The 19807-nt window shown below is 41.1% G+C and overlaps 1 long non-coding RNA gene across 6 annotated transcripts in view; it reads right to left on the reverse strand.

Annotated features, from left to right (window-relative positions):
- Positions 1-19623, reverse strand: part of LOC143843103 (uncharacterized) — an 89108-nt gene extending 69485 nt beyond the window's left edge. For 5 of the 6 annotated variants that reach the window (XR_013233457.1, XR_013233455.1, XR_013233452.1 and 2 more), the window contains exon 1: positions 19442-19623. This is a non-coding gene — a long non-coding RNA (uncharacterized LOC143843103). Of the gene's footprint in view, positions 1-18883 lie in introns of all 6 variants that reach the window. The other variant, XR_013233454.1, reaches the window with a different exon arrangement.
- Between the last annotated feature and the right edge of the window lie 184 nt (positions 19624-19807).

Raw genomic sequence — 19807 nt, forward strand, 5'->3', positions numbered from 1 at the left:
TTACAAACTGAGCATTATGCTAGTGTTGGAGGGATCTTACAAGAGCATCATTGATAAATGCACTGGTGCAAACCAGTACTCAAGTATGCACACATTTTAGTTAACCTTTGCCTTACAATATTCTGTCGAACTGGGAAACCAATATGGCAATAAATGATCCAAATTGAACTTATATAGAGTTGTCTCTCTTCAGTAATTCTTTTATTCTTATTTCACACACGTCCCAATGTGTTTCACCTTACAGTTTTTTCAAGGGACGTTTTTTATATTTAAGGACCAACTTCAACTTATTAAGGAATCTCTTAAGAGTATAAGATCATACAATAGCTAAACTTAGCTTGTGGTGCTTCAGAGAGACGACTTAATATAAGTCCAATTTGGATAATTTATTGCCATATTAGTTTCCCAGTGCGTCTGTATTTTTCTATATTTGTTTCTTCACTGGGACTCACCCCTCCCAGTTCATTATTTTTACAATATTCTGTCAGCATGCAAAGCATAAAATGAAATTTTATTTTATGCAACAGATAAGCGAATCAAGACAAGATACGAACAGAATTAACATTTGTGAACAGGCAGATTTCTTACAAAAAGAGGTACACAAACATACAAACAACGTATTTTAAATACAATACAGCAATCATTAAATAACTTGTGCTTCCAGGTCTTCTATCCTTGAAACAGCAGAGTCCATTTCTTCTTCTGTTTTCAGTAAAAATAGAAAATGAACTAAAAAAAATCAAGTAAGCTGACTTCATGGAGTATGGTGAACTATTACTATACTAGTTACATTTTTGGTACATTTTGGTACAGTTACAGAAGATCTAGCCCTACATGCTACAGATTTTTTAACATGATTACTTAATTAGTTTTAGAAGCAGATCTTTCCCCTTAAGGGTACATATTTTAAGTGGTGAATATTTTGGGCTTTTCTGCACCCATTAAAAATGGCATCATGACCGCCAAATGGAAGCTGGATATTCTGGCCCCTCCACAGGATGTCACCCACATCTAGCATCTGGCCAGCTGACTGCTCACTACATCCTCCATTTTAAAGTGCTTCTTCAGGAATCGCATAAAGTGGATTCACCAACCTAAAAAACGCGATCCACTGGCAGACAACCAGCAGGAAACTAGCAGAAAGAACCTGCTACAGTCATCTGCATCGCCCCGGCCTTGCACCTGCCTCCCTCTCCATTGTTTTTCTTTTTTAAAATGGTGATATGCCTGGAGCACCTTATAGACGGACATGCATGTAGGCAACGCCAGAAATAAAAGAATATTTTATTCAGAGTTATAACACAAAGTGTGCCTCTCAAAAGTTTTCTTCCCCCAAAATCAGGAATGGTATTAATTTATCAAAGGATTTGTGATCCCATAAGAGGTGGCGTTCAAAAACCACTATGCATCTATGATTCCATGCATAGGCATTGCAACAGATAAGTATGAATTAAAATAGTGGGCATCCTGGGACCTTTAAACTGTGTCAAAATATGAAGGGGACTGGTAACTTGAATTGATTGACAGGCTGAAGTGCGACACGTATAAAGCCTGTTGCTCTCTTCCTCCTTTTCCACAGCATATGAGAGGGTGAGACGTGCGAAAAGGCAGCAGGCAAAGGTGACACAGCAAAAAGGTGAGGATGGCCTGGGAGGCGCAATATAATTTAACACTTTGCCATTCCGCGGGCGTAATACTATTTTTACTGAAGTGCAGAAATTCCCTTTGTTCCATTGTGTTTAGCAAACACGGTGGACTATAAATGAATAAAGAAAATAAATAGATTTATGTTTCAGAATCCTGAACCTCCTCATAACTTCTGTATAGATTTTGAAAAAATTATGGTTGTAAAGCTGAATCTTAAACTGTGGCAACAAGAGGCTGCCAACAATAATAAACAAATATCTTTAACCCGCTCCTAGCGGAGCGGATTAAATAATCGGTTAAGGGCCCTGAGGGTGGGCCCTATCCGTGATGGGGAAGGGTGCCCATAGGCCCCTTCCCCCGGACTGACGCTTGGAGGGCCCAATCCGAGTTTCAGTCCGGCGGCAAGGGACCAATTGCGAGCCGCACACAGTGCGGCTCACAATTGGTCCCTTGCCGCCAGACTCACTCATTAAGCCTGCAGCGGGCTTATTTACTAGTAAAGAAAAAACTCTATAATCAGTTATGAGAGTTAGCATCACAGACAGGCACAACAGGATCCTGTCAATCATTCCTCTGTGTGGGGGCATTTTTGCCAGTGTCTCCCTTATGGATCCAGCTCCCCCATAATACTGCTCCTGAGATCCCTTGTCCCCAGGAGCAACATTCTGAAGACTATTTTAGATGGAAGTAGCAGGGGGAAGTAGAGAAATTGTACACTATTGATGGAAATCTTTTCATCTTCAGCAAGATCCAAGCTATTGCATCCAATGTACTCCAAACCATACATATTACACCCCAGCCCTAATTCACTGAGAGGCTGGTGTACTTAGCTGTTTCTACCCACACCTTTGTGATAATGAATGCATGAATTACTGAATTGTAAAAGAAAGATCTCTTTACAACAATGACAATCAAAGGGGCCATTTAATATTAGTTTGACATAAGCTACAATGGGAGATGAACCATAAAATGGACTGTGGCACTTACTTCACACTATCAAATCAAATAAGGCAATAAAGATCAAATTTTCTATTTTATGGAGTATCCTCTGCAGTTTTCTTGAATTGTCAACTCTAAGTATCCTTTGTGACATCAACCACAATATTGGAGTTTTTCATTACTACTGGTTTATTGAGAATGAGAGCTACTTTGGTAGTTGCTGTAGCAAGTATGAGACTTAATGAATTGAATAAATAAATATGCAGATACATATGAGTAGGTTGGGACTTTCTGAAAAGTAGGGGCAACCAGAATCACATGTTTGATTCTCAAAGTCTTCTGCACTTCTGTAACATCCTAACTGGAACTTTCACACTGGTTCATGCAGCAAGTTATGCAGTCTGCCCCATCTGCATACCTGAGTTGAGTGAGGTTATCAAAGGTCCACTTTTTGAGAGCCAAAATGATACAGTGCTTAAGAGTGGCAGCTTCTAATCTGGCAAACCAGGTTTGATTCCCTGCTCTTCCACATGCAGCCAGCTGGGTGACCTTGGGTCAGTCACAGTCCTGGTAGTGCAGTTTTGATTGAGCAGTCCTGTCAGAGCTCTCTCAGCACCACTTACCTCACGGGGTGTCTGTAGGGAGAGGAAGGGAAGATGATTGTAAGCAACTTTGAGACTCTTTTGGGCAGTGAAAAGTGGGGTATAAAAACCAACTCTTCTTCTACTCATTTAGACATTTAAATAAATCACAGGGAAGTGAGAACGCCTTTTTCATTCATCAGATCAAGATGTATGAGGAAAGGTTGGAGATCTGATAAACATCTTCAAGTATTTAAAAGGCAGCCATATAGAGGATGGAGCAGAGTTGTTCTCTCTTGCCCCAGAGGGATAGAGCAGAACCAATGGGATGAAATTAATTCAAAAGAAATTCTGTCTAAATATCCAGACTTTGGGTTGCGCACTTCGGCGCGGTTCGGCTGCCTCAATCACTGAAGCCCGAAGCAGCACGTAGGAGGCCAGTGCCGCACCACAGCGAGGAGGGGCACTGTGCCCCTCCACTCCGCGGTGCTGCCCACCTCGGGCTTGAGTGATTGCTGAGGTGGCCAAATCGTGTCACTGCACACAACCCTATTCCTGACAAAGCAGTTTCTCATTAGAACAGGCTTCCTCGGGAGGTGGTGGGTTCTCCATCTTTAAACAGAGGCTTCATAGCCATCTGACGGAGAGGCTGATTCTTTGAAGGTTCAAGGGGGTGGCAGGTTACAGTGGATGAGCAATAGGGTTGTGAGTGTCCTGCATAGTGCAGAGGGTTGGACTAGATGACCCAGGAGATCTCTTCCAACTCTGTTATTCTATGATACTATTCTATGATTCTTTAAATGGCTGAAGTTGCAGATTGTGCAGATTTGGAACATGGCACATACCTATGTTCCTTATTGATTTTCATTGCATTTTGACACAATAAAATATGAGATGCTGCCTTTGGGGCCCAAACAAATGCTGCAGCCAAATTTCAGTTAATGACCATCTCTTGGTTTTCCTGCATCAAGATGCTTTATGATAAGTGGAACAAATTATATATTGTTATAATGAGTTGTATATAAGATTCCTAAGTGGTATAATTTCATACAGGAATGTTATCCTATGGACAATGGAGAGGCAATAAAGTGCAGAAAGAAAAGAAGTACAGCTTTCTTTTAAAGAAGGCTGCAACTCCCACACTGTTTGCTCATATGATTACTGGGAAAGTAGAACTGCTTGTTCCCTATCCCCCAGAGAGTATGGTTACTTGTGCTGCAAAAAGGAATACTGAGAGAAAGAGCTTTGAGAAATCTCTACATATGAGCCTCCTTCACAAAATTCCCCCCCAAAGAGTATATTCCCTGTGTGCAAATAGTAAAGGTGCAATTTTAGACACATTTACCTAGGAATAAACCCTACTAAACATACTTGTTCCCATGTACACAAAAACACAATTGTGCTGTATGACATGCATTCCATAATAAGCTTTTCACATATCACTGTTTGCTTATGTATAAGCAACTGCAACTCAGATTTTTAAGATGGGAGCAGAGAAAACCAAAGAAGACATTTCTTGGTTGATCCTCCACTGTCTTGAAAAAGGGAAGCATCTAGATGCAAGATACTTTTAACCGCCCCCTCCCCACCACCACTACTACCAAACCAGGACAGCACCCAAACCCGGAGATATAAAATTTCTAGAAATCTGGGGGCAGGGATGGATTCTGGAAAAAACTGAACCCTATGCAGAAATTACTTCATAATCAAACCTTAACTTGTTTTACTGCATTAAACAACAACAATGCATCATTTCTAACCTCATATAAAACTGTATTACTTAGCATACTTATAAAATTTAGCAGTAAAATACTGGATTTCTACATGCAAAACTGCAAATATGCTCCATTCAAGACAAAGAGAAACAGAAAGGAAAAGAGCTGCAAACTGCTCCAATCTAGTCTGCCTTAGCACGTGTAAGTATGTTGATTTTTGCCATTTATAAGGAAGAAAATTAAAGTTTAAATTAGAAGACAAACTTTGCATTAATAAGAGAGTGCATTATTTGGACAGAATCAGCCTCATAAGTCACAATAGGACTATTAGCATTCATTATACTAGATTCCTTGTCAAATGCCATATATTGTTTGGCATATAAATTCTCACACTGTACATTTTGAGAGAATAACCTTGTCATAAAAGTTTCACTTATTTCAAATACTTCATAGATATTTTTTTCCAGTTCTTCCCCCACATTTCCTAACCTTTCTATTGGGAACATTGGGGAAAAGTTTCCTCAGATTTTTTTTCCTGTATCACATTTCTACCAAATCCTACAAACACCAGTGGCACATTTGTCAAAGTATTTTCCAGGCCATATATAAAAGACATGCCTGTCCAAAGCAACTATTTAATATCTTTGGATGGACAAATATGTAAGAGAGTTCATGCTCGTTAAAGTGGATAAACCCAAGACATTTTGCAAGTAATTTCACTGCAAGTGAGCAGAAATAGCTAGACTCCTTTAGCAAATGGTAGAACCTATCCTGAGCATACATCAGATATATGTATGGTTTTAATCTGTAAGCCAGCCTGGATGAGAATGGCAGGAAATAAATAGAAAAATAAATATGCTGCTTTATAGGGCCCAGGAGCTGAAGTATGGACCAATGCTCCTTGTGCTTTCCCAGCTATTGCAATGAAGGTGCTTGCCTTTCCATGTTTAATTGATTGTACAATTGGGGTAATATTAGTATAATATTTATGTTTTCCTATATTTTCCCCCCTTGGAAGAATGTTTTGCTTGATACCACTTCGTATACATGCAAGGCTTGACAATTTCTCACTAAGAGATACACACAAGTTTTAAGCTGAATTCCTACGCAGATTTCCTCAGCAATAAGTCTCAGTGAGCTCAATGGAAACGATTTCCAGCTTAAATATGCAGACTGGTCTGAAAGTTTGTGCAGAGAGAAGTGAATTTTGCCCTGAATGCCAATTAATGCAACAGGAATTTAGAGCACTCAGTATATAGCTGGCTCAGATTCTCACTGCATAGAAGGTCCATGGAGATATAACATGTGGTCTTTATTATTAAGCTCCATTTTATTCTAGCCACAGGAGAATATGCCTTGTGGTTTAGCCCAAGAACAGATCCCCTTGCAAGCTACATTCAACCATTTTTAAAAAATGGAAAAGAAAGAAATAGACCAGTAGACTAAGCATTCAATACTGGCATGACCTGAACCAGCTAGGCTAGTTCTTCATTGTTTGACATCTTTTTCAACAAAACTCCTCTGCTTGCATTAGTGTGTATATGTATGTGGGGTGATTGATAAGCACCACAGATCTGAGTAGCCATAAAAACTTATGCGTTACTGCTGTTGCTCTTTAAGCTAATGTGCTTTGGGACTGTTGAATGTCTGATTAGAAATGAATTGCTGGTTTCAGCAAGAGTGAGCAGAACTACATTAGCCATGGTAGATAAGCATAATGATGCTTCAACAAAACAAAACAAAAACGCATATTCTGAATTGCAAGCAGAATTTCCAATTGGAATCCGACATGATCTTTGGTACAGCTTAATTACACATCCAAGGAAGAGTGCACCATATTTGCTGCTCATGCAACATATAGCAAATGTCTCTCATGAGCAGATAGGACACGATGCAAACAACATAAGTATGTATGATGAAAAATCAGCCTGGTACATCACAAAGACAACCCTGAGAAAATTTTAATTTTGTAAGCATCCTTTGTGGCAACAGCCAACCTGTAATTCATGGAGAAGATTTGTTGGTCTATTTATTCACTCATTCCTGAAGAGTGGGGAAATATAATGCACACCAAGAATTTCTGAACTCTAAATAAATAAATGTAATAAATAAATATACAAGTAAGCAGCACTAGGAACATCCTGTTCATTATGGTCCTATCACGAAAAGCTGGGAAGTGGGGAGAATCATCACTTAAGACACACCTTTTCCCTATATTTTCTTACTCCATGGGTTTTGGGCTAGTTTTCCACTATATGTTATTACATTTGGAACTCACTCTACTTTTGACAAATGCAGGGTAGCGTATATGAAGTTATATTTTATTTGTCATATTTCTGGGACTTGGGAGGCTTCTTACCAAGTCAACCTCAGTGGGCTATCTGAAGTCTGTTAATTTTTGAACAGGATCTGAAGATTATGGGCTGGATCCCAGTGCAAAATTTCCATTTGTGTTTGGGCTCTCACCCAAGCGGAAAAGCAAGAAAAAGACCACTTGCGGAAATTCTTGTGTGCCCAATTTCTGACAATTGCTAGGAAACTGCAAGGGGGTATACAGTATCTTGTGAGAGTGGAACTATGCTCGGTCTATTTATCTTACTGTCTGTACATTGTTACATCAAAGCCACTGTCTTGTATTCAACCATACAGTTATAAAGGCTTAAGGGCACCTCCATCCTTGAAGGACATCAGTTGTACTGCATACCCCAACTTTGTCCCCTGTGCAGTTTCTCAGTGCACACAGACAGCAATGAACAAGTTTTCAGAGTCCTCAATGGGCTGCAGAGGGTGCAAGAGGTTTCACTCTGTGAGGTCTGCTCCTCAAGCAGCTACAGATATCATTGGGTAGCCTTTCAGGTCTATTGCTAATACGTTTTTAGTGCTACTTCAACAATAACATGATTTAGAAACCTACTTCAATAAAAAAGAAAGCTAAAAAGTAGTTCAATGCACCATGCTGTTGTGTAAAGATGAAAAGAATTTGGGTGCAGGCACATGATGTGTACCTTGTTCCTGTGGGGTTTCCTCTTCCCTTATAATCCCCCAAGAACTTTAAGATCTTCAGCTCAATACCAGCTCAAGGTCTCTGGGCCAAAGGTGGTGAAATTGGCTTGAACAAATTTTTGTCTCTGGCTCCAGCCTAGTGGAATGCGCTCCTGTGAGAGATCAGGGCCCTGCAGGGCCCAAACCAGTTTGCAGGGTCAGTTAAATAGAATTGTTCCACCAGGCTTATAGCTGATGCCTAAAATATCATCCACCATGAGGGCTGGCCTCAATGCCGGGAGGAGGAAGAGGAGAGTCGGAAGATTGGCTTCCTACCAAAGCCCTGTTTGGGAATTTTAAGTTTGGAGTATTACTTGTAAAAATTGTAATTTAAATTTTTTTTTAATCCTTTAGGTTGGTTTTACTGCTGTTACGTACCCTGAGCTATTCACAAGGGTGGCTTAGTAATTTAAAAATATTATCGTCATCAACACGATATTAGAGTGTTCTGAATTACCACAGTTCCTTCTCCCATCCCAGAAAAAAGACTAGTTTTGCTAACACAAGGAAGCAACAAGAATTCCTCCAGCAATGCCCCAGTCCAGTGGCAACTGTAGCCCGTATGCCTGCAAAGTGAATATTGACAGAGCCCTTGCTTTGTTTTCAATACTTCTGCAGCCCTGTTGACAGGCAAGGTTGCTGGGAGAGAAATGACAACAGAATTTGATCCTAAGAAAAGAACCCTACTCAGTATGCACAAAATGCTGTTCAAACACTTCCCATTTAAAACAAACAGCTTCCAAAGATTTTGGATGAAGGGAGGAAAATTTCATGATTCCCCTGCCATATAAAAGGTATTTACTACTACTATTGGCTGTGAAATTTTCCATAATTACAAGGGCAGTTTTAGTTTTAAGAAATGATCCTGTGCCCTATGAAGTATTTTATGGGTCGTGCATCCAGTCAAACTCTAGTGAACCAATTAGCTAATGGACTCCACTCAGGATCTCGATGGCTGTCATAATCAATTATCTGAACTTTAATAGACTGTAATTATACCATGTAAGCTTATTTTGGAAAACTGTTTATACCAGAAGCTGGGCTGTAACTTTATACAGCATTTGATTGGTAACTTTATATAGCATTTGATTGAGTCTTATCAACAACCACACTAATGTTGTCATTAACTGTCTTCACAACAAAATCAATCATTTGTATAGAACTTTTAATGCGTAAAGTGCTTTTCGATCTTTACCTTGTTTTCACAGCTCTGAGAGCAACAGGCAAGAATTGGTGTCCTATATCATTCCTGGTTAAATGAACAGCTGAGGTCCCTCATTATATAATCACTGAGTTCTTGAGCTGGAAAGGCCATCTAATCCCCTGCTCAGTGCAGAAAACTCTAACCTAGTGCATTCCTGTCAGCCTTTCTCCACTAAAGGACAGCCAGCCCACCTCTCAAGTAATTAGTTCCAATGCTCAACTGAGTTTCTCCTAATGTTTAACTGGAATCTACCTTCCTGTAACTTGAGCCCATTAGATCTATTCCTGGCCCATTATTCTTGTTGCATTCTTTTGCGAGACAACCCTTCAAGTCGTTGAAGAGTACAATCATGCCTTTTCTTATCCAGATTAAACATACCCAGGTCCTTCAGTCTTTCTTTGTAGGAGCTGGACTCCTGACCATCTTCAGTGACTTCCCCTGAACTTATTCCAATTTGTCTAGTTTTTAAAGTTTTGTACCCAGAAACAGAACACAGTACTCAGGGTGATATTTGACAAGCATGGAGTAGAGTGGAACTATTACTTCTGGTGCCATGAATACCTTTTGCCTATCCATACAGCCTAAAATAGCATTTGTTTTCCCCTCTACAACTGTATCACACTGTTGACTCGTGATCAATTTCTTATCAACGATATTCCTGTGATCTTTTTTGCATATACTAATGCCAAGCCAGGTATTTCCCAACCTACAAATATAGATTTGATTCTTTTGGCCTAAATTAATCTCTTTTGATTAGTTACAATCCAGGTTTCCTAACCTCTTAAGATATTTCAGAAAATGAAAGGCAGCTCTGAATTGTCAGAACATTTATATTTTAATTATTGTTTTGTTGTTTTATTATATATGAGAAAAAGCTGGGCAAGTTAAGGGCCAGGAAGGGGAGGAGCATAAAAGGAAGCTCTTTCCAACAGGCTGGAGAGGAAGAAGAATTGACAAACCCAGTTGCAAAGAGGGTTTGGCAAGCTGGGATTCAGCAGCTCTGGGTGGTTCAACCCCTTCCCCTCTCACTTTGAGGCTTGGGAATCTTCCCCAGGATACCTGCCACAATGGCGGAAGGCGGCATCACACCAAGGGCAGTTGTGGATCATGACACTTTCAGTATAGACACCAACTAGCTGCCATGTAAGGACTACACTGCATCTTATGTTTTTCTAATAGTTTTGGTCCAGGGAACTCACTTTCCATGCATTCACACAGTAGCTGAAGGGAAGGGCACTACAGTAGGTTAAGGATGACACCTCAGGTGGAATAGGAGCTCTTGACTGCCTCCATGTTGCATTTTCCTTTATTTTACAAATGTTGGGGTGTGAGAGAATACCTTCTTCAATGTTTTGCTTTTACTTGTAAAATAACAGTCCTTAATTATGAAGCCAGAAATGAAGAATCATCATAATTTTTAACAGGGGTTCTAACATGCCATTATGCTTAGTTTTTTGCTCAATATCTTATTCAGCTAAATTGAAAGCATGGCTTTGTAGTCATTTAAATCAGTTTCACCCTCCACATTTCTAAAACCACAAGTGGTAAAGAGAAAGCAGAACAGGAAAACATCATGCGGTTAAAAAAAAAAAGTTCTAAAGCAATTCCACAAATGAAGGGAGGAAACAATGAAGGAAAACTGAACATATGCTGGTTTCCATACAAGACTGAGAATCTCAGGACCATGGGCCAATCTTAGGGTGCAATTGTAAACAGACTCCAATTGATTTAGAAGGGCAGAACTGCTGACCTCAATGGATTAGGAAGACATTAACTGCTTAGGACTGCACTTTAGGTATCTCAGTTGCTACCTGTCTCCTTGTAAATTTAATGATCCATGTTAATAAGCTCTTACTATGCCCACTGGTTTCCTACTGGCTTATCTTCGTGAGCCAAGCTACTCAAAACTGGAGTTTCAAAGTGATATGGGAGGACAGATTAAACAGGGAGAAAATCATAATGGTGAAAGCAAGGAGTAAACTATTACAAATTTGGGTTAACTTGTAGTTCAGGTCCAGTTTAACTCCTATTAAATGAATACAATGATTAAATATTTAACTTGAGATAAATTATATTGCTTTCCCTACACATATTATTTCCATGCATTAATGCTACACCTTCCAAAATGATACTGAGCTACTGAGAGCATAAAATGAATTTTTACTATCCAACTACATTTTCTACTGGTTTAGGAAATCATTCCAGGTCCCCCCCCCCTCCCCACAAAGTCTCTTTCAGCAAGCAGGAAATGGTATTATGTAAACCAATGATACACTCTTAGAATACTTGTATAGTATCAGCCAGCCTATGGGGGTGGGGGTGCACACACACGTATGTAGGAAGACAGGTAAAAAAAATTAATAAGTTGGAATGCCTTCCTGAGAAAAGGTAAAAGAATGTGAAGGCTTTTGGGGTAGAGGATCTCATCTGTGTAAAATCATTACTGGTTTTAAAAAAATTCCCTCTGAGTAGACAAGAGGCAGGAGGAAGGCAGGCAGTAGCTTGGTGAAGGTGGTAAAATGCCAGCCACACTACTCCTGTGATCTGTGCCTCCATAGAGAAGGAGGCATCCAGAATCACACCCAGGTTCCTGGTGGAGTGTGCCAGATTGTTGTGGTCCGTCCAGGATGGGCAGAGAGAAAGGAGAGAAAAAAAGGGTGGTGGTGTTCAGTGGCTCCTGCTTCTGTATGTTGTTCATTATCTCCTTGATCACTGCTCTGCCTAACCTTAGAGAAACTTCAGAACATACCTGTTAGATCTTGGCTTATATCTGGCTAATCTCAATGTAAGTGTGTAACAGGGCATGAAGTCTTTTCCAATTCCTAATTTGTCCATTGTCCAGTTTGCTTTTTTTCTTTGAATGCAGGGCTAATAAAGGGCAAGAAATAGAATGCAGAAAAGCATTTTGATTTGCAAATCCCTACTGTTGCGTGTGTATGGATGAGTGTAAAAAGGGATATAGGTATGAAATTGAGTTGTTTGGGAATTTCTTGTTACTATCCTTACTAATGAGCCTCTTGTGGCGCAGAATGGTAAGGCAGCCGTCTGAAAGCTTTGCCCATGAGGCTGGGAGTTCAATCCCAGCAGCCGGCTCAAGGTTGACTCAGCCTTCCATCCTTCCGAGGTCGGTAAAATGAGTACCCAGCTTGCTGGGGGGTAAACGGTAATGACTGGGGAAGGCACTGGCAAACCACCCCGTATTGAGTCTGCCATGAAAACGCTAGAGGGCGTCACCCCAAGGGTCAGACATGACTCGGTGCTTGCACAGGGGATACCTTTACCTTTACCTTTATCCTTACTAATGTAGAATTGGCAAGCAGACCCCAGCTCTAAAATAGTTCGTCTACATCAGGGATTCACAACCTGGGTTCCCTGGAAGTCTGAGGTTTTCCGAGAGTTCCTCAGGGATCTCCTGAGAGTTCCTCAGGGGTTCCACAGCTATTTCCTGGAAGTTCGGGTGGCTGCTGAAGTTACTAGACATCACCGAAGCCAACTTCCTCTGTTGCTCTACCGGCCCGACACAGAGCAGGCCTACAGAATTCACTTTCATTTGACCTTTTTGGCCCTTCCTAATTCTAGTCACATCCAGTGACAGTGTGTGGGTGACATCACTTCTAGTGGCACGTCACTTCTGGGGCTCATGGCAGGCACGTGTGGCCAGCTGACATAACTTCTAAAGGTAAAGGTATCCCCCTGTGCAAGCACCGAGTCATGTCTGACCCTTGGGGTGACGCCCTCTAGCGTTTTCTTGGCAGACTCAATACGGGGTGGTTTGCTAGTGCCTCCCCCAGTCATTACCCTTTACCCCACAGCAAGCTGGGTACTCATTTTACCGACCTCGGAAGGATGGAAGGCTGAGTCAACCTTAAGCCGGCTGCTGGGATTGAACTCCCAGCCTCATGGGCAGACAGCTTCAGACAGCATGACTGCTGCCTTAACACTCTGCGCCACAAGAGGCTCTTGACATAACTTCTGGGGTTCCTCAAAGCCTGAAAAATATTTCAGGGGTTCTTCCCCAGTCAGGAGATTGAAAAAAGCTGTTCTACACTCATTTTAAAAACAATTGGTTATTAAATGAAAAGCAGTAACAAAAACAGTTCTATAAGCATGGAATTTCGTTCATTCCTTTATGTCAGTGTCTATAAAATTTCAGAATCTATAGTTCTCTTTAAAAGTTTTTTTTTTAAGTTAGTATTAGCATGGTGTAGCTTGGGGGGGAAATCACAATACCATTCCAGAATAGCTTAAATAAGCACATATCCATGTTGACCTCATATTAGTAAAAGGTGTATTGCTCTGATTTTGGTTTGCTTTTGTGCATAGCCTGTGATGCTATATTGTACATTTGCAATGATCTCTCGACTCATATGAACTGGATCTTGGCATCGCTCTCAAAACTGCTTTCAGGCACATTCCTTTAAGCCTTTCTGTGCTCCTTTGGACAAACCACTCATGTATCCTTTATCTCTTAGGGCATGCTTTCTCTCTCTTTGAAGTCGGTTGCTTGAATAACAGACTTGCAGAAGCATGCTTTCAAAAATGATTTTTTAAGAAAAGACTTTTCTTTGTGTTTTAACAATAGGACACCCAAAACTAAAACGACTCAACTCCAAAATAAACAAAAGAAAAATGCACCTAAACCATTTACATGCAGTTATCCTAATAAAAGCACACTGAGCTTTTGCATGGTCAAAGATAAACCACCCTGAAAAGTACCTTTCCAATGACACTGCTGAAATAACTACATCGATAAGCTGGGTTAGAAAGAACTATTGTGAAACAGGTATAGCCTCTCCATCCCTTCACATGCTTCCTTTCCAAGAGATGGGTTCATGCAGTTTTTTTAGAGGACCATCCATTCAATCATTTTGGTACTTAGTCCCATCCATTGGCTTCCATTGCTCCCCCTTTTCTTCAGAGTCTCAATAAAAGGGAGAATAGCTGTCCCTCTTGATTGGGATTTGACTCTGGAGTCAGTTTTGTACATGAAATTCTGGGTTTCCTCCAGGTCTCCTTCTAGGAACATCTCTTTCCAATTATGCTGCAGGGCATAGAGCTGTTGCAGCAGCTTCTGTCTGTCACCCTCCTTGAAGAACAGGAGGAGGCAGACACAGGAAATTAGCATTATGCCAGCTACTATGGAGAAGGTGGAAGGAGCAAAAAGACTCTTCCACTGACCTACTTGTCCTTTGGTAATCATCTCGAGCTGCTATTTTCAAAGGAAAAAGCCTTAAAGAGGTTAATAAAAAGATGAAAAAATACAAGGAGTCATTGGAGGCATAATACAAATACAAGAAAAGTAAGCTTTCTTGAGCAGAGGCAACACCCAGAGGGTTCAACAAGCCACGTATTCCCATCCCTCACTCAACACATGTGTGCAAACTGCGCAAGGGGGTGAATGCATGCATACAAGCACTTCCCATATCCACATCTAGCCCTTTTCGCAATGTAACACACTTATTCATTACTCTGAAGCATCTGACTAATACACAGAGGAAGGGCTGGTTGGGGGTATCCGAAGGTATACATAAGTTTCCCATTCCTTGGAATGCTTATTTGTGTGGCCTGTCTGCATGCACACAAACATTTCTGTGTGTGGGTGGGTGGGTGGGGAAACATGACGAGAACAGGGTCTACTGAGCCTTATGGAACTCTGTGTGAGGGGTAGCTGACTGGTGCAAATCCATAGTAATTAGCTGCTAAAACTCTCCCTCATGAAAAGGATATTGTATTTTTGAATCTGTGAGGAGGAAAATCTCAGGAAGTGTTAAACAAAGTTATGTTTATTTCTTTACTGAAGCATTCCAGATCATTAACTGCCTGATGCATTTTCAGTATGCCAGTATTACATCAACAGCAAAAGATTGCTTTTTTGTCTCCTAGATAAGGTTGGTTCTTTTGTTTCTTGTGAAAGAGCACTCACCTTTTCCTTCCTGTTTAATTTGTGATAAAATGAAGGATGACATCTATCAAGATTATTGTTAGCAAAGGCATACATCCTGAACCTGACACATCAGATATAAACCTAAACATCTTCCAAAGCACCTGACTCCTGTAAATTTCAGAGCACTCTTGGTAAGTTATATTGCCCACATATTTTAGTTGGCTTGCTGGGGCTTCCCAGCTCCTATTATGATACATTAACTTTCAAACATTAGTTATGTACATCCCCATTCTTAGGTTAAAGAGCTCAGAGTGGCTTACAGAAGGCTCCTAGATAAGGTTTCTGTGTGTGGGTAGGGGAACATGATGAGAACAGGGTCTACTGAGGGTCCAGGTGCTTATCAAGTCTACATCACCTATAAAGTTAAAGATCATTCCCTCTCCCAAGGAAGCTCGCCTGGCCTTGACCAGGGCCAGGGCCTTTTCGGTCCTGGCCCCAACCTGGTGGAATGAGCTCCCGGAAGAGCTGTGGGCCCTGCGGAAATTGTCATCATTCCACAGGGGCTGCAAGACGAAGCTCTTCCGCCAGGCTTTCAGTTGAGGCCGGGCAGCAAGAAGATCTAGCCCCCCTCACAAATGTGACGGTTGCGTCTGTCATCTGCCTCCTCCCTTTCCCTTCTTAGTGGGTGTGGAATTGGATTAGTTATATTGAATTTTGCTGCCATTCTTGTCTTAACTTTTTAATTAATTGTATCATGTTTTATTGTGCTTTTATTGTTTTAGGGGATTGGTTTTTATGTAACCCGCCTCAAGCCTCCGGGGGGAGGCGGGATATAAATTTTAAAAAAAAGGACTCTCAGAACATCCACATTAAACTACAAAGTAACTGAAAACAGTTATAGGATAGTTTATAGCAGCATTGTACTGAAGACAAAAAAATATAAATCTTTTTTTAAAATATTCAGCAGCAAATATTCCAGCTTTGACAACCCTGTGAGAAGTAGCGGGCACCCAAGTTGATTCCTGAAGTTTAAATTCAAAATTTCTATACAAAGAAGGAATGTTTGATTAAAATGATGTATAATTGCCTATTAGTCTATGATTCCCAATCTGAACAATTTAAGGAGGTTATGATTAACTGGGCTAACAAAATTGGTCATAACATCTCCCAGGAGGATTGGGAAAGATCATGGGATAAAGGAACTAAGTTCTCAAAAAGTGTAAAACTAAAGGAAAATTACTACAAAATGTTATATAGAATATATTTGACGCCAAAGAAGCTAGCTTTGATGTACAAGTCGATCCCTCCAATTTGTGGAAAATGTCAATGCAAAATAGGGTATTTTTTCCATTTGTGGTAGCTATGTAGATACATTAAAACATTTTGGTTAAAGATACACTCCAAGACAGTCTCTATAACTAAAACAGAGATTCCTTTCACCCCAGAAGTATTTTTATTGAATACGGTGAAAACAAATAATAAAATCCAAATAAATCCAAATAAATAAATAATAAATACAGATAGACTGATTTTATACATGGTATCAGCCACTGTTAGCATTTGTGCAAAAATGGAAGGGACAGGATATACATTCAGGAGATAACTGGCTCGTAAAAGTAATTTCAATGGCAGAGTTGGATAAATTGTCAGGTATTTTGAAGGATCAAAATACAGATGCTCTTCTACAGACTGGGAGCCCTTTACTGAAGTATATGGAACCAACTATGTCTGGAATGGTCACAGCAGCTTTTAGGCTATGGCAAAGACTGATTTGAAAGAATATTGTGTTCTATTTTTTTTCTGTTTTACATCATTTTAAGAAGCTGTTAATGGGTTTTCTTTTTGAAAAAAGTGTTTAGGCAACATCACATAGCATTGAGTAGAATGAGTAAGTTACCCCTCAAAGTGTGACCTGGAAATTTTCCAATTCAAGTTTCACCCCACCCATGAATTTAGTAAGTCTCCTAAAGAAAGCCACTATTCTCAAACTTTAGACTTGTTGTAAAGGTTGCTAAAAGTAACACCCTGGATCCTTGTAACATTCCAGTCAATACTATTAATTTCACCTCATGGTTGGAGAGGATGAGAGATTTTGCAGATATGGTGAAACTGACTAACTTGGTAAATAGAAGGCCTCCAGAAGAATTCACTGACAGTTGTGGATTTAAGCTATGTATATTCTATTAGACTCTATCTAAAATGAAATACTTTAGAAATTAATTTTTCCTGGGGAGTTTCCTGGGGTGGGTCATTCTGCTCATCTGTTTTATACAATGTTAATTGCATTTTGATATATAATGTATCTATTTCTGTATTTTCTTTATTTCTGAAAATAAAAGTGAAATATTCAATACAAAAATACTATTAATTTCAATGAAACAGCAGGGCTTGAAATGGCAAATAAAACCCAGTTCTTTTTCAGCTCTTTCCTATATAAATGAAAGAGTTTTTTATACCACTTCAAACATGCCCTAAAATTCAAGATTCATGGTAGGGAATCAATGTGGAAGTATAAGAACAGTATAAAAACATGTGGAAGTATAAGAACAGTACAGGCAACCGAAACACCACTTCCTGATTCATTACAGTGCTAACAATCAAGACACTTAAAAATGACCAGGGACCGGGGGTGGGGGGCTGCTATGGTAAAGATCACAACTGCTGCTCTAGCTAGAAATGTGAATATCTCTTGGACATGCATGCCCTTTTTTTCGAGCTGGGCCTCAGATCAAAACTACAGCTTGCAGGGCGGTAAACGGTAATGACTGGGGAAGGCACTGGCAAACTACCCCGTATTGAGTCTGCCATGAAAACACTAGAGGGTGTCACCCCAAGGGTCAGACATGACTTGGTGCTTGCACAGGGGATACCTTTACCTTTACTGGTATCAGTAGGTTTAATCTCACTTCCCTCTAGACAACAACAAATTGAGAAAATCTGAATTTGCTTATCACATGTCAGATGAGATTTCATTTGAGACATCTGTAATGCTTTCTTTCTTTGGCTGCATTCAGACATCATGACACTGTAATTATACTCTGATGGGGCATGTGGCTATGCTCTTATAATCCCCTCTCTGCTCTCACCTTGATACAAAAGTCTCAGTTTACCAAGATGCCTGAATGCAGGAACTTCAGTGAATCAAAGTCTGTTTGCTTCACACAACCTGGTTTGTGCAGGAAACTATGATCCGCTGAAGTATCTGCATTCAAACACTGAACCACAGTTCATCCAACTGTGATTTTTTAACATCAAGACCTGTACACAACACTAAAAAGGAGAAGCATATATAAACACAGCCACAAGCTGTGTTGGTGCCTGATTGGAGTTTAATTGCAACTTGTTTGATGTTTGAATGCAAAGATTATCTGTACATCTGTGAAGATGCATCATGCCATAAAATAGAAAGTCGTCCCATGTCAATGCTGTCCAAAAATAATTTGGAAAGAAACCGGGTGGTTGAGGCAATTAATTTTTTCCTTGCTTTCAGCAATTTAAGAAAGTCAGTGGCTGCCTCTCCCCATTCCTTGTGCATAAGGTAAAAAGTTACAAGCATCTATAATTCTTAATTGGTTTTGTGTAGCAAAACCTATAATGCTGCATACCCTGATCCAAGCTTTTCCTCCTATTCAAGAAACGTCCCATTCAGGTTTGCAAAAAGGGTCTCACAAGTACGTAACCACCAAACTTTTTCAGCATGGTACCTTAACTTCCAGTGCACTCACGTAACTATCTGATGAACTCAGCCAAGAAGCTTGCAGAGTCTCTCAGGTGTAAAGCTACTTACCTGGGGAGCAATATCTGTGAAATGAAAGTACTCAGGTTGTACTCCTTAAGTTTCACTGGGAAATAACTGAAATATCCAACTTACCTCTGTGCAACATTTTTAAGGGTTGCAGTGAAGGACAAAGACGCTGGCTATTTAACATTAAGCCAACTGCTTCCAAATAAACCTGCTTGTGTGATCGGGCTAAGGAATGACCAACTAGCTAACACAAAACTCTGTTCCACACCAACTTGCAATCAAGCTAGGCGCAAAGACTCGGTCAAGTGGGATCCTGAGCGGTGCAATCCTCAAGCAAAGTCCCAAAGGATTTACGCCCAAGCGCTTAGGAACAAGACTGCATCCCTCCTGTTAATCACATGCTAGGCGGGCTGCCTTCCCCTCTCACGACTCTTCCCTCCCCTGTGCTTTGAAGGCTGCAGGTGGCCAACTCAACAGGTGAAGCTCCCTCCATCGATGCATCGCCATGCCGCAAAAGTGGGGGCATTTCGACTCCCCACGCTGCTCTGAGAGGGGGGGGACACTGAATAAAGGCGCGGGGGGAGACCCTCAGCGGAACACGGGGCAGCACCGAAGGTGCCAGCAGGGACACCGCTGAGCCGTCACTAAGAGGCACGCTCTCCTCTCCCTCACTCCATCACATACCCTCGGCTCCCTGCAGCGGCCGCCAATCCTCACCCGCCGAGGCCCCACGGCGAAGAAGGAGCCAGCGGGTGTCCAGCAGCAACAGCTCCCCTCACGGCGCCAACCCATCCTTCCCTCTTACCTTCCCTCGCCGCGCGGCGCGCACTCCTCGCGTATCCCTCCGCTCGAGCCGCAACGCCAGTAGCATCAGCGGCCGGCGGCGGAAGGATACGCGCCAGGCACCAGCGCGCGGGGATCGCGGCGGTCTCTCTCTCTCTCTCTCTCTCTCTCGCCCCCCTCCCCCGTTCTCCTCAAGCCGTTCGCTGCCGTTGCCCAGTGGCCTGGCTTTCCTGAAGGGAGCGCCCATTAAAGAAAGCGGGCAGGCAG

This window comes from Paroedura picta, chromosome 8 (genome assembly GCF_049243985.1).
Source record: "Paroedura picta isolate Pp20150507F chromosome 8, Ppicta_v3.0, whole genome shotgun sequence".
NCBI lineage: Eukaryota > Metazoa > Chordata > Lepidosauria > Squamata > Gekkonidae > Paroedura > Paroedura picta.